We start from the raw sequence: 14809 nt of genomic DNA, 5'->3' as shown, positions 1-14809 counted from the left end.
GATATTTTTTTAATATTTTCGAGCACTAATAATGTGCTTGGCATTTTCCAAGCGCATATATGGTGCTCGGCATTATTGCTTAAAAATGTTAAATTTGATGTTCAAAGTAAAATTTATAATGTTTTAAATTGTTTTTGTTGTTGAATAATTATTAATAATTTTTTTTGTATACTTCCGATGGTACTCGGCATTTTCTGAGCACATATGTGGTGCTCGGCAGTGCTTAAAAATATTGATATTATATGTTTAAAATAATTTTTTGTATTTTCATACCCATTTATGGCGAAGGAATGCAAATTTTACAAGATATTGTGTTGCTTCATAATATTGATATGTAATATGTATAATGATTTATATTCTTCTTGTTGTTGAATAATTATTGATTTTTTTTTAATATTTCCTAGCACATATATGGTACTCTGGCATTTTCCGAGCACATATGTGGTACTCGGCATTCTCCGAGTACTTATATGGTGCTCGGCATTTCATGAAAATATAATACTAGCATTATTATATGTTTAAAATAAATTTTAATATTTTCATACTCATTTATGGTGAAGGATCCATATGCAAATTTTCCGAGATATTTTATTACTTCAAAATATTGATATGTAATATTTATAATGTTTTATATTCTTCTTGTTGTTGAATAATTATTGATTTTTTTTTTGTATATTTCCGAGCACATATATGGTACTCGGCATTTTCCGAGAACATAAGTTGTAACAGCCCGCCCTCCTAGGGTACAATAAATGCGGCTGTTGTTACCCAAAACCGACTCCCAAGAAGTAAACATAGGCTAGGGTTTCATTTAAAGAGTACTAACCAAAAGAAAATGGAAGAAATATCAGAGTATTTAATGCAACAACTTAACCTAGAAGTTCAAAGGAAGATAGATATCATAAATGATGGTCAAAACCTTAAGAGTACGACATAGTATCCAAGACAAAATCACGAGAAAAGGGCTAAGGCCACAACCGAAAGTAAGATGCAAATATTCCAAAAAGAAGTTCTAAAGAGTATAAAAAATTCAGCGGAAAACGACCAAGAGAAAAGCATAGCTATGTATGGTGACACAACTACACTTAGGGTTCAACATATCCATATTAATTAATTAAGCTGCTCAACACCCGCCACCGCTCGTAATCATTCAACCTGCACATAAGGAAAACACATGCAGGGCTGAGTATTTTGAAATACTCAGTGAGCTCATTGCCAAAACATTTTATAAGTTATGCCACCCTTACCAAGTGAACTCGAGTTTTTAAGCAGTTATAAAAGAATATCACGAGTATCACAAAATATATTTTCCATAGACTGGCCAGTCAAAATAACTCCCCATTTTCCTCAACATAAACCACAATCACAATCATTCCATGGTGCGACGAAAATGTGGCCACACTTTTCGCCCACGAGACCGGCCGACTAGCAAGGACGGCTCCCGATCCCCTCGTGTACACAGCCTGGTAGGGCTTGCGGCCCATACTTAGACCCGAATTCGTATAAACTTATCCATAGCCATATAGCCCAATGGAGCGAACTCACAAACTAGGCATCAGGCACACAATATCACAATAAAACAGACATAGGCATGGCATAACAGTTAAACCACCCTTATACCACCAATCAATACTTTTGACAAAATAAAAGAGAGTTTTAAGAGTAAAGCCCACCTCGATTGCTTAGTTTTCAAGTAGTTTCGCTTTTCCGTTATCCGGCTTCGCAACCAAAGTTTCACCTTTTAATCACATAGGCACATATCGCAAATTAGGTTCAATACTAGTCTTACTCATGCATGTCTCATTACTTTTCCCTCTTCCCAACGATTTATCTTATCATTACCAATTAATCAAGACCATGTTTATCACACAAGATTATTTAACCATCAAACACACACTACACAACACAACAACACACACACACACACACGGCACACACACACACACGCCACGCACACACACACGGCACACACACATACACATGTTCCCTCATCCCTTTTTATCCCTCTTTCACTCAACCAAGATGCATGAGGGTTCAAGAAGACCGATTAATCGGTTAGAAGAAGAAAAAGAAGAGGTAGAAGGAGAACAAGCATCACTCTTAAACAAAAATACCTTTTTGAGAAAAACGATCGGTAGAAAACAAGTATTAGCCTTGATTCTTCAAAGTTCTTGGATTAAACTTCAATTCTTCTCCAAAAGATAGCAAAATATTGGAGAGTAGAAGAAGAAAATTTGAGAGAGTGTGTGGGAGGTGGGGGCCGAAAATATGGGGGCTAGGGTTGGGGTTTTGGTTCTTATTTATAGAGTTCAACAAGATCTTTAGGTAATTAGAATAGAATATTTGGCAAGATCTCATTCTCCCCAAATAAAATAAAATAAAATAATATTGTGAAGTAGGGAAGAAGAATTAACAAAAATAGATCCTAGGGCAAATCCCATAGGTTTCGAAAATTATGGCTTCTAAATAGCCAAGATTTTGTTTTGGTATTTTTCCATATAGAATAAAATATTATGGAACAAAATAAAATAAGAATTCTCCTATTCTTGGAGTAAAAAATGGCGCCTCCTATGCCTAATTAAATAAGGCATGGATTTTCAAATATTGCCTAGAATAAGGTAAGGTAAGATCTCTTGAGGTATGGAAAGATTTGGTAGAATAATTAAATTCTAGGTATGGAAGGAAATCAAGTGAGGAGTCAAATAAAATAATTCCTTCCTTCCCAAATATGGTGATTTTCGAAAATCACTAGAAAAATAAGGGGGCTCGATTTTTACATCTCTAAACAAGGAAATAATTGGCTCTTGGAATTTAATCTGGATAAATATCCCAAGGATTAAATAAATTCCGGAAGAAAATAGAATTTCTCTTCAAAGGGGTCTAGGGTTCGAAAATTTCAAGAATTAGGGTGACAAGTATTTATGGAAATTTTCTCTAATATTCTCACTCACCCTTAAACAATTAATTGCCACATAATCTCACCAATAAATAAATCACATGCCACATCATTAAATCAAATAGTTTGACTTTTCAAACTTTCAACACAAACCCTAAACTCAAATCGACCATAACATCTCATGAAATAAATGCATTCTCGATTCCACGTCATCCATAATTAATTCTAGGGCTCAAAGATTAGGGTTCTAAATTCCGGGATGTTACATAAGTGGTGTTCGGCATTTCATAAAAATATAATACTAGCATAGTATATGTTTAAAATAAATTTTAATATTTTCAAGTGAAGGATCCATATGCAAATTTTCCGAGATAGTTTATTCAAAATATTGATATGTAATATTATAATATTTTATATTCTTCTTGTTGTTAAATAATTATTGATTTTTTTTTTGTATATTTCTGAGCACATATATGGAACTCGGCATTTTCCGAGTACATAAGTGGTGCTCGGCATTTCTTAAAAATATAATACTAGCATATTATATGTTTAAATAAATTTTAATATTTTCATACACTTTTATGGTGAAGGATCCATATGCAAATTTTCCGAGATATTTTCTTACTTCAAAATATTGATATGTAATATTATAATATTTTATATTCTTCTTGTTGTTGAATAATTATTGATTTTTTTTTATATTTCGGAGCACATATAAGGTACTCGGCATTTTCCGAGCACATGTGTGGTGCTCGGCATTTCTTAAAAATATATTACTAGCATATTATATGTTTAAATTAAATTTTAATATTTTCATACTCATTTGTGGTGAAGGATCCTTATGCAAATTTCCGAGATATTTTCTTACTTTAAAATATAGATATGTAATATTTATAATGTTTTATATATTCTTCTTGTTGTTGAATAATTATTGATTTTTGTTTTGTATATTTCCGAGCATATATATGGTACTCGGCATTTTCCGAGCACATGTGCTCGGCAGTGCTAAAAAATATTGATATTATATGTTTAAAATAAATTTTTATATTTTCACACACATTTATGGTGAAGGATCTATATGCAAATTTTCCAAGATATTTTATTTCTTCAAAATATTGATATGTAATATTTATAATGTTTTATATTCTTCTTGTTGTTGAATAATTATTGATTTTTGTTTTGTATATTTCCGAGCACATATATGGTACTCGGCATTATCCGAGCACATATGTGGTGCTCGGCAGTGCTTGAAAATATTAATATTATATGTTTATAATAAATTTTTATATTTTCACACACATTTATGGTGAAGGAATGCAAATTTTACGAGATATTATATTGCTTCATAATATTGATATGTAATATCGACATGTTTTAAATTCTTGTTGTAGTTAAATAAGTGGAAAATGTATATATTCAATGAATAATTTCATAAGTCTTTATTTTAATATATCCCGAGCACATCTTTTGCCCTCGCCGTTCTCTGAGCACATATATGGTGCTTGCCATTGTTGATTGATTGCAAGGCCAAGCACGGTGACCTGCTCCGTAATTGCTCGGATTTAACACTCCCGTTTCTTATATTGTCGAGCTCCTTCAATTGTGCTCGGCATGCTGCCGAACATAGTTGAAGGTGCTCGCTATTTTCCGAGCATATTTAACTGTGCTTGGTAACAGTGCTCGGTAAATAGCCCTTTTTTGTAGTGATAAGAAATCATTTTATTTTTCATATTAATAATTGCTTTCTAGAAAAATGTATTTATACAAATTTATATGCTAGTAATATAATTCACTAACAAAAATTTCTGAGCCTAGATTAATCGGGTAGGTTTCATTACCGGAGAAAAATTCAATAGTAGGAGTAATATTTATTTTATGTATCTCGATTACCTTCTTCTATTAAAGAAGACATCGTTTTATGTTAAGTTTAATTAGCAACGTTGGCATTTCTGACATGACATGGAAAAAAAAGGTAGGACGGATGGTTCTGGAAAGTTCGCGGTAGATCTTCCTTCGCATCTCCATGCCGTTCCCAACTTGGAAAAGGTTTGCCATGTGAGAGTGGTTCATATCCCACCGACTTCTCCTTGTCGAAAAGCTTGCGCCGCAAAGCATAATAAGCCCATCTCGCTGAGCTCCACTGGTCAAGGCATCCCGCACCTATACCACCCACAATATACATCTCACCCCTCCTCTCTAAACTCCCTATAACCTTCCTTCTTTCCCCGCTTTACTCACAAAGTCACAATCATGCACCCTACCTACATGCTACATATATATTTCTATCTATACATCACAACAAAGAAGATTGAGATAGAGTTTATGCTCTTGGTATTTTATCAGTATGTGTGGAGAGTAGGGCTGGGGAAAAATACCGAAAAAATGATATATCGCTCGTATCGTATTGAAAAATATCGAAAAATTATCGAATTTTCGATATATCGTAATTTTCGATACGATACGATATCGTATCGTAAGTTTTCGATACGATAACGATATGAATTTCCTTATATCGCGATATATCATTTTATATCGAAAATATCGATATATCGATATTTTCGATATATCGATATTTTCGATATATATCGATATTTTATTTTCGATATATATCGATATATATCGAAATATCGAAATTTTCGATATATATCGATATTTAACGATATATCAAATTTCGGTACGATATATCGAAATATCGATACGATAACGATATGAAATTGTTTTATATCGAAAGTTCGATATATCGAAATTCGATATATCGAAACTTTCGATACGATAACGATATGAAATTTTTTCATATCGATATTTTCGATACGATACACGATATAACGTTTTCGATACGATATATCGTATCGACCCACCCCTAGTGGAGAGAGGTGAGAGTTGTAAATTACACCTAGTGAGTGATGTACATATACTCATACGTTCTTAATTGGCAATGGAATTTCAGCCGTGATTTTTGGTTATTGTTAGCCCATCGGGTCAATTACTACTTACTAGACCTTTTGCTTGGTTTTGACCAGTTTTTATATAATTAAAACAAATTTGGGCTCGCTTCCTGAAAGATATTCTAATTTTAATTTGAATGGTTTTTTTTTTTTTTTTTAATTATGTACACCTTAGTTTCATGTTACTTGACATTTTAAGAAATTTATGTTTAGTGGTTTAAATAAAGATAAAATAATATTTATGTTTAGTGGTTTAAATAAAGATAAAATAATAAATATGAGAAAATAAAGTGTAAAAAAGAAGAGAGAGTAAATTATAAGAGAATAAAATAACTGACACTTGATGTTTTATTTGTAGCCATAAAAAAAAGACATAAATTAGTTTGGGATAGCCTAAAATGGTATACTACAACTCAAGTAACTTAAGACAAAGAGAGTAACTTTTTTTTTTTAATTATATTTTTAAAAATTTTATAATTTTTTGTACTTTTTTAAAATATCATGAACAATTTTATATTGAAGAACAAAAATGTCATTTCATATTTTATCTATAACACCTCACTTACTTTTAGCTTAAAAAAGTTAATTAAAAATTTAAATTATATAAATTCATGCTAATGTAACTGCCCAAAAAATGGTCAATTCAGTAATACTCCCCCCCTTCCCTTATAATTAATCACCATTTTTTAGATATGAGTTTTAAGAAATGAAATAGAAAGTGAGTTTGAAAAAGTTAGTGGCGTATTTTATAATAAAATGTGAGTGAAAACAAGTTAATGGAATGTAGGATCCTCTATCAAAAATGGTAAAAGTGAAAGGTGATAAATTTTTACGAACGGAACAAAATGAAAATAAGTGATAAATTTTGAGAGATGGAGGGAGTGCTATATAATTATATAAATTATATAAATTCAAAGGACAAAAATGTTATTTTATCTACTAAGCAATCTAGTCTATCAAATGTATTACCCTCGGCACAGAGTTTAAGAATAGTGTATTAAGTGGATGGTAAATAAAGTAAGAAAGAATAAAGTAACAGAGATGATTACTTTTTGCCAAAAATAGAAATGAGTCAATTAACTTGAAACTTTCCAAAATGGTAAAATGACTCTATAAACATAGAATTGAGGGAATAATACACTCCCTTTGTTCCCAAAGAATATGCACTTTGGGTTCGACACGAGTTTTAATGCAAAATTGATAAAGTAAGAGAGAGGTAGAGATAAAAAATTAATTAAAGTATTGTTAGTGGAGAATGAGCCCCACCTCATTAGAGAGAATTTCTTTTTACAAAATTAGAAAGTGCATATTTTTATGGGACGAACTATAAAAAAAAAGAATGCATATTCTTGTAGAACGGAGGGAGTAGTATTTAACTTTATCTTATTTTTCATCGTATCAACCAATCAACACCAATTAAATCAATCATTATCTTGATTCTTATCATATTTTGTACTTCCTCCGTCTCCGATTAAGAGTCACACTTTTCTATTTCGGTCCGCCCACGATTAAGAGTCCCACATTTTAAAACCTATCATTGCATAATTATCTTAGACTGTCTTATCATTCCTATACTAATAGTCTAATAGCATAGATCAATTATGAATTATTGATTACAAAATTAAAATTTTCTCCTATTCATACCATCCAGTTAAAACATATTGATTAGTCTTTACTTTTGATCTACGTAAAACTCAATCTTAATACGAAAATTGCTTTACTGAACTAACTTATTTCATCATGTCAAATTGTATACCCCTTGTTCGAGAGTTTAGAGATTTATAATTCTATACAGCATCAACCACGAAAATATATACTTTATGCCATAAATTAAAAAAAATTCAATACGAAAATTAAAAACAAGGGTTTGAGGTGAATAAATTAATTAAATTGCAATGGGAAGAAACTATTAATTAAGTTTCACAAAGCAGTTACTGGTGTCGTTGCAGGCCATATCTTGTTAGGGAGATTTTGAATATTGAACAAAAACGGATAATCTGAAAGTCGTGATAAATCACTTTCAGATCAAATCAATTTCGGTGGTTCTACCAAAATATTTGATCGGATACAATTCAGAGAAATCAGAGCTTCTGTATGTTGATGTTCGAGAAGTATATGGAACCAAAAGAATCGATCAGATTAAGAAGAAGATGAACCAGTGCATCTGTTAGGGGAAAACCGAAAATAACTAATTTTCAAAAGGTTTTTGAAATTGCAAATTAGTCCTTTGACTTTCAGAAATTACATTTTCGGATGAATTTCTTACACAGCAACTTCGTTGGAAATAAAAAAGGGTTATGCCCCTTGGACCCTGCTACCCGGGGGCACTGCCCCCGGACCCCCGTCCATCATAATGAATTCAAATAAGCGTTCACTCTGCACTTCCATACTTATATGATGTATCATTATGATAATACTGATCAATCAAGTTAACCCAATTACTCTAAAATATCCAACATATCTCTTGACTCAAGAAAAGACAAAATCACAGGAGTAAGGAAAGTGTTAAAGGGATAGAGAAGCTTTGAAAATTTATAATGGGATTTTTGAAAAATACATGCGAGAATCTTCTTTCTTCAAATTTCTCCAGACTTAATTTTGAGTATGATTTAATTTGAGACTATAATATGTTTATTAATATATTATTAAGGGGGAAAAGTGCATCTTATTTAAGGGGATATATACGAAAGAGAAAATAAGAGATTATTTACTATATTTCTTACTTTTGGCAAATTTGATTAATACCATCAGATTAGATTCAACTAAAGAAAGGCCTTTGATATCTTCTTCCAATTATTGTTTGTTGATAAACATTGGCAGGACAAAATGATTTGGGCGCCTCCTTACTGATTTTAGTTTAAATAGAAACTGCATCTTTGTAAATTTTCTAGTTTATCATTTAAAGCTGGTGGTGGTGCCTAATAGTGGACGCTTGAAAAAAATATTGATAGACACTCTATTAGTATTTTTTATAATTTTCTAGGTATTATTCAATAAAGTGGATTTTTTTATTATTTACCAAAATTATAAGCAAAAAAGGAGAAAAATTAGGTAGTAACTTATGCCCTTCCTTCCTCTTTATTGTGTCCGCTTATCGGGATCTCACACTTATATTTAACGGGTTAAACGATATTTGTTATTTTATTCTAACTATTTCGCGCTTGTTTTACAAGAGAAAACAATATTTATAGATTCTTTTAAATGGTTGCCGCGACTCGTTTAGCGCGCTTTTTTTTATATAAATACGACAGAAAATCACTTTTTAGAGCACCCGCCATGATTGGAATTAAAAATGCGCCCGATAGTAACACATAATATATGTAAATCTATCTATTGTCAAAATAATGCATAATAATTCAGATAAAAATTGAAAACACAAGAACCTTCCCTTTCACTTTTCAGACATAGAGAGAGTTACAGAGATGGACATACATCATTTCTCACACTGATCATCTAAGAGATCTGGTACACACCATGGTGCATACTTATTTACTCTATTTGTCTGTTTAAGATGGAAATAAAAGAGAGTAGATTTACCAAACAAAGACGGCCATGAATAAGGAGTAGACAACAACAGTCATGGGAAAAATAGAAATTAATAGAGCCATCGAAGTAGGAGGTTCAGGCTCCATAAAATGAGGATATATTGCTAAGGCCGTCAACCACAGCAGCAACATTGTTATCGCTGCGAACCCTTTATGGTCGAAATCCATCACTCCTTCAAATCTAAGCCTAAATGGTGGTGGTGTGAGAGTGAGAATGAGTGAGTCTTTGCAGATAAGATGCCCCTTTTATTAGAAGAAAAAGTAAAACTGAGGTGGTGCATTAATATGAAATTCCGGAATTATGTAATGAATTGGCAACCATCTTTTTTGTTTCTTACGTGAGACTGATGATGTAATTAACATAGTCTCAACCAATTTATATTTCATATTTCTATCCTCATTCTCTGTATTGTGTAAAGCAAAATAAGGATAATGCCACCAACATTTCTAATTAACCTCAAAATAAAATAAAAAAAGAGTAAACTATAATCGTTCTCCTTTCATCATTCTCATTCTCCTTTCTTCATTCTTCTCTCTTCCGGCGACGGCTGCAACTGTGGTATAGGTGTAGGGAGCCTGCGGTAGCCATGGAAGAAGCCTCCTCCTCCATTGTTCCCTCCGAGTTCCATGTTGAGATATTTTTGGTATAGGTGTTGTTGTTAAGAAATAAAAGGAGAAGTGAAGGGATTAATATATAGAGAGGAGTGTAGAGGACACGTGGCGAAGAGGCGTTGCGAACGAGAGAAGGGCATTCGCCGGTGGGAAATAAGGGTTCACAGTTGGGCAGCACTGTGGTGTGAGGCTTGACCACATTTATGTTCAATACCATTAATGTTTAATTTGCTTTTCTTTCATCATCTGTGTTTTTTAGAGTTCCAATTCAATGCTCTTCTCTGAAAAGGAATACTCTTTTGCCAAATTATCATGTCACTATCTATCTTCACTACAATACAATACATCTTCTCTTCTACGGGAACATGCATCAACATATATAATTTCCTCTCTCTCTCTCTCCCCTCCTCCTTCTCGTGTATATTGTTTTGCTATTTTGTCTGGAATGAATGATGGCTTACTTGCAATTTTGTCATATTTGTCTAAATTTGTAATTCATTAGTGTAAAGTTTTTATGAAGCGTGAATAACTTTTCCTTCTTCTTTCTTACCCATACATCTGCAACTGCTTATGTGGAGGCTGCTCATAGACCATACTTGTGTTCTTCTAATACTATTAATTACAAGATAAAGTTATATAGCCTACGCATTTAATTTAATCTGCCATTTATAATAGTTAGTAATATGCACCATCAAAAGAATAACTAATCAGTTATTCTTGGGAATAAGGTAGTCTGTTCATTCAACCACAAATTTTCTTTTCTTAACAAACTTATCTCATCAAATCTAATTCTATATCCCTTAATTGTTCGAGTGTTTAGAGATTTATAATTCTATACAGCAATAAACCACGAAAATATATATACATATATGTGCCATAATTTAAAAATATTCAATACGAAAATTGAAAACAAGGGTTTGAGGCGAGTAAATTAATTAAATTAAAATGGCAAGAAACTATTAAGTTGCACAAAGCCGTTACTGGTGTCTTTGCAGGCCATATCCCTTGACTCAAGAAAAGACAAAATCACGGGAGTAAGGAAAGTGTTAAAGGGATAGATGAGCTTTGAAAATTTATAATAGAATTTTTGAAAAAAACATGCTGAGAATCTTCTTTCTTCAGATTTCTCTAGACTTAATTTTGAGTATGATTTAATTTGAGACTATAATATGTTTATTAAGAGGGAAAAGTGCATCTTATTTAAGGGGATACGAAAGAGAAAATAAGAGATTATTTACTATTATTCCTTAATTACTTTGGCAAATTTGATTGATACCATCGGATTTAATTCAACTATAAGGAAAGGCCTTTGATACCATCTTCCAATTCTTGTTTGTTGATAAACATAGGCAGGACAAAATGACTTGGGCGCCTCCTTAATTACTGATTGACTTGGGCGCCTCCTTAATTACTGATTTTAGTTTAATTATAAATTGCATCTTTGTAAATTTTCTTGTATAACCATTTAAAGATGGAGGTGGTGTCTAATAGTGGACGCTTGAAAAAATATCGATGGACACTCTATTAGTATTATTTATAATTTTCTAGGTATTATTCAATAAAGTGGATTTTTTTTTTATAATTTACAAAAATTATAAGCAAAAAAGGCAAAAAAATATGTAGTAACTTATGCCCTTCCTTCCTCTTTATTGTGTCCGCTTATCGGGAACTCGCACTTGTTAAATGATATTTGTTATTTTATTCTGATCATTTCGCGCCTGTTTTATGCTAGAAAACAATATTTATAGATTCTTTTAAATGTTTGTCGCGACTTGTTTAGCGCGCTTTTTTTATAAATACGACATAAAACTACTTTTTGGAGCACCCGCCATGATGGGAATTAAAAATGCGCCCTATAGCAAACACATGGTATATGTAAATCTGTCAATTGGCAAAATAATGCATAGTAATAATTCAGATAAAATTGAAAGCACAAGAACCTTCTCTTTCACTTTTCAGACATAGAGAGTTACAGAAATTGACATACATCATTTCTCACACTGATCATCTAAGAGATATGGTACACAACATGGTGCATACTTATTTACTCTATATGTCTGTTTAAGATGGAAAATTAAAGAGAGTTGATTTACCAAACAAAGACGGCCATGAATACGGAATAGACAACAGCAGTCATGGGAAAAATAGAAATTAATAGAGCCATTGAAGCAGGAGGTTCAGGCTGCATAAAATGAGGATATATTGCTAAGGCCGTCAGCCACAACAACAACATTGTTATCGCCGCGAACCCTTTATGGTCGAAATCCATCACTCCTACAAATCTAAGCCTAACTGGTGGTGGTGTGAGAGTGAGAGTGAGTGAGTCTTTGCAGATAGGAAGTCCCCCTTTTATTAAAAGAAAAAGTAAAACTGAGGTTGTGCATTAATATGAAATTCTGGAAATATGTAATTAATTGGCAACCATCTTTTTTGTTTCTTATGTGTGACTGATGATGTAATTTACATCGTCTCAACCAATTTATATTTTAAATTTCTATCTTCGTTTGTGTAAAGCAAAAAAAGGATAATGCCACATGCATTTCCAATTAACCTCAAATAAAATAAGAAAAATGAAACCCTAGTATGTGCTGAATCTATGGTTATGTTGATGTTGGTGATGATTGGTTTGATGGAAATATTTGATTTGATGTATGATTAATTTTATTATGTCCTGCCATTTGACAGTCAAAAAATTAAATCAACACAATTCATGTACTGTAACTTTCAGTGCTCGTGATAAATTTAAGACTAATCTTAGTGTTCCAACTATCTCACTGAAATTGGTCGTGCTTGTGGATTTCAATTTGGGTGAATTCTCAATTAGAATAAATCAAATGGTCAGAGCCTTCGTTCAATTTTTGGTCCATTTAAATAAATGGAACAAGGTATTTTTTGGCCACGGTAAATCGGTAATGCATTTATGGGCATCAATCGTAGATAGTAATTAATTAAATTGGGTTAAACTCAATAATAATTGAAGTTATAGATGGGAAAGTGGCACCAAAACACGAATTCAATGCTTTGTAGACAAAAAGGCCATTGAATTAATACTTCATTCCCATCTCCACAACTGTAAATTGAGCTTTTGAAATTGAATTCATGTACAATTTTACGGTCCTTTGAATAACATTGCAAAAAGAAATTCTCAGTCAAATTCTAACTAAATAAAAAAAAATGAATTGACGATGGCCTGAGTCTTCTAGCGGCTAATCAAGTGTATTCTTGGTTGGCCCCCGGTAATCCGCCGACTATTCTGCTGTTTTTTGTGGTGTAACTCTTGAGTATTGACTAACTCCATAGAAATTAAAAATCATAAATATTTCTTAATTATATAGTAATTAATTTTTAAAATATATAAACATAATTTGATCAAATTTTATAATTTTACAAATAATTTACCTACTTTTTATTTGATGGCTACGAATATAATTTACTCATTAAAGGTTTGTGCAGCCCATAATTGTTTTACGGAGTTTTATAAATTAAAAAGTTATTTATTTATAAATACACGAATTTTTATATTTTTTTTGGCTTTTTCTAAACTTTTTTGTGAATTTTACGTATTTGTCAAAAGTTGTAGTGTGGCAAATTAGATCAATCGATTGAAAACGAGAAAAAGGCAATTGTCTATAAATAAATAAATTTCTGTCATTTTATGATTTCCCTCCAATATTTATAATTCAAATACATAAATTTTAAGTTTTTTTTTCTCCAATCTTTTTTATTATAATTGATGTGTTCATCGGAAGCGCTATTGTGACAATTTAGATGGAATATTAAAATGACGCCGTTTTAAATAGAAAAATATTGCCATTATGTGTAGATGAGGGATTAGGTTCCAGAACTTCTCTGCAGGGTGAATTTGCAAGATTAATATGAGTTTGTTCAATTTATTGGGGAAATTTGTGCAATGATTGTGGAGTTATGCCCATACAAACATGAGCTACTCATCGAGCTAGAAGTCGGTTTGGCCTCGAGAAAGAGAGAAAAGAAATGGGCTGAGATTTTGAGCCAAAACTAGCCGTTGAAGAATCAGTTACAACTGATTTTTTTGGCAGATGTGAAGTTTGTTGGTTGAGCTCTCTTGAAACCTCTCATATATTAACTAGTTGATTCAATTTGTAGAGTTGTAACACGCACAAACACACACACACACAAAAACAAGTTTGATAGGAAAGCTTTTGCTAGAGTGAAATTTGAGAGCGCTTTCAAACTGTAGAGCGATTTCATCTTCTTTATACTTGTTCAATAAACTCCGTCGTTCTTCTCCGCAGACGTAGGCAAACTTTGCCGAACCACGTAATATTGGTGTTTTACTTCTTACTTGTCGTGTGCGTTGAATCAGAGGTTGAATCCCAACAATTATGATTAGGATTGAGAGCTTTTCATACACAACTTTCAAACAATGTAAATATTAAATGATTTCGTAAAATATCAATTCTAGCGTCTAGAAATACAAAACATGTTTCTGCATTCCGAGTAGCATAAGAAATCATTTTATTTTTCTAATAATTGTTTCCTAGAAAAATGTATTTATATTAAATATAATTCAGTAATATAATTCACTAATAAAAATTTCTAAGCCCAGATTAATCGCGCAAGTTTTCCTACCAGAGAAAACTACAATCATAGTAGTAATATTTATTTTATGTATCTCGATTACCTTCTTCTATTTAAGAAGAGGTTGTTTTAATGATCAGTTTAATTTGCAACATTGGCATTTCCGACATGACATAGGAAAAAATCGAGTTCATGTAATCACATTTTAAAAAAGCATTTGGCGGCTATTTGACTCGAGCTCCATCAAGCCG

Source organism: Salvia hispanica, chromosome 5 (genome assembly GCF_029641045.1).
Source record: "Salvia hispanica isolate PSC_SH4W2 chromosome 5, Shi_PSC_v1, whole genome shotgun sequence".
Taxonomy (NCBI): Eukaryota; Viridiplantae; Streptophyta; class Magnoliopsida; order Lamiales; family Lamiaceae; genus Salvia; species Salvia hispanica.
This window is presented reverse-complemented; position numbering follows the sequence as displayed.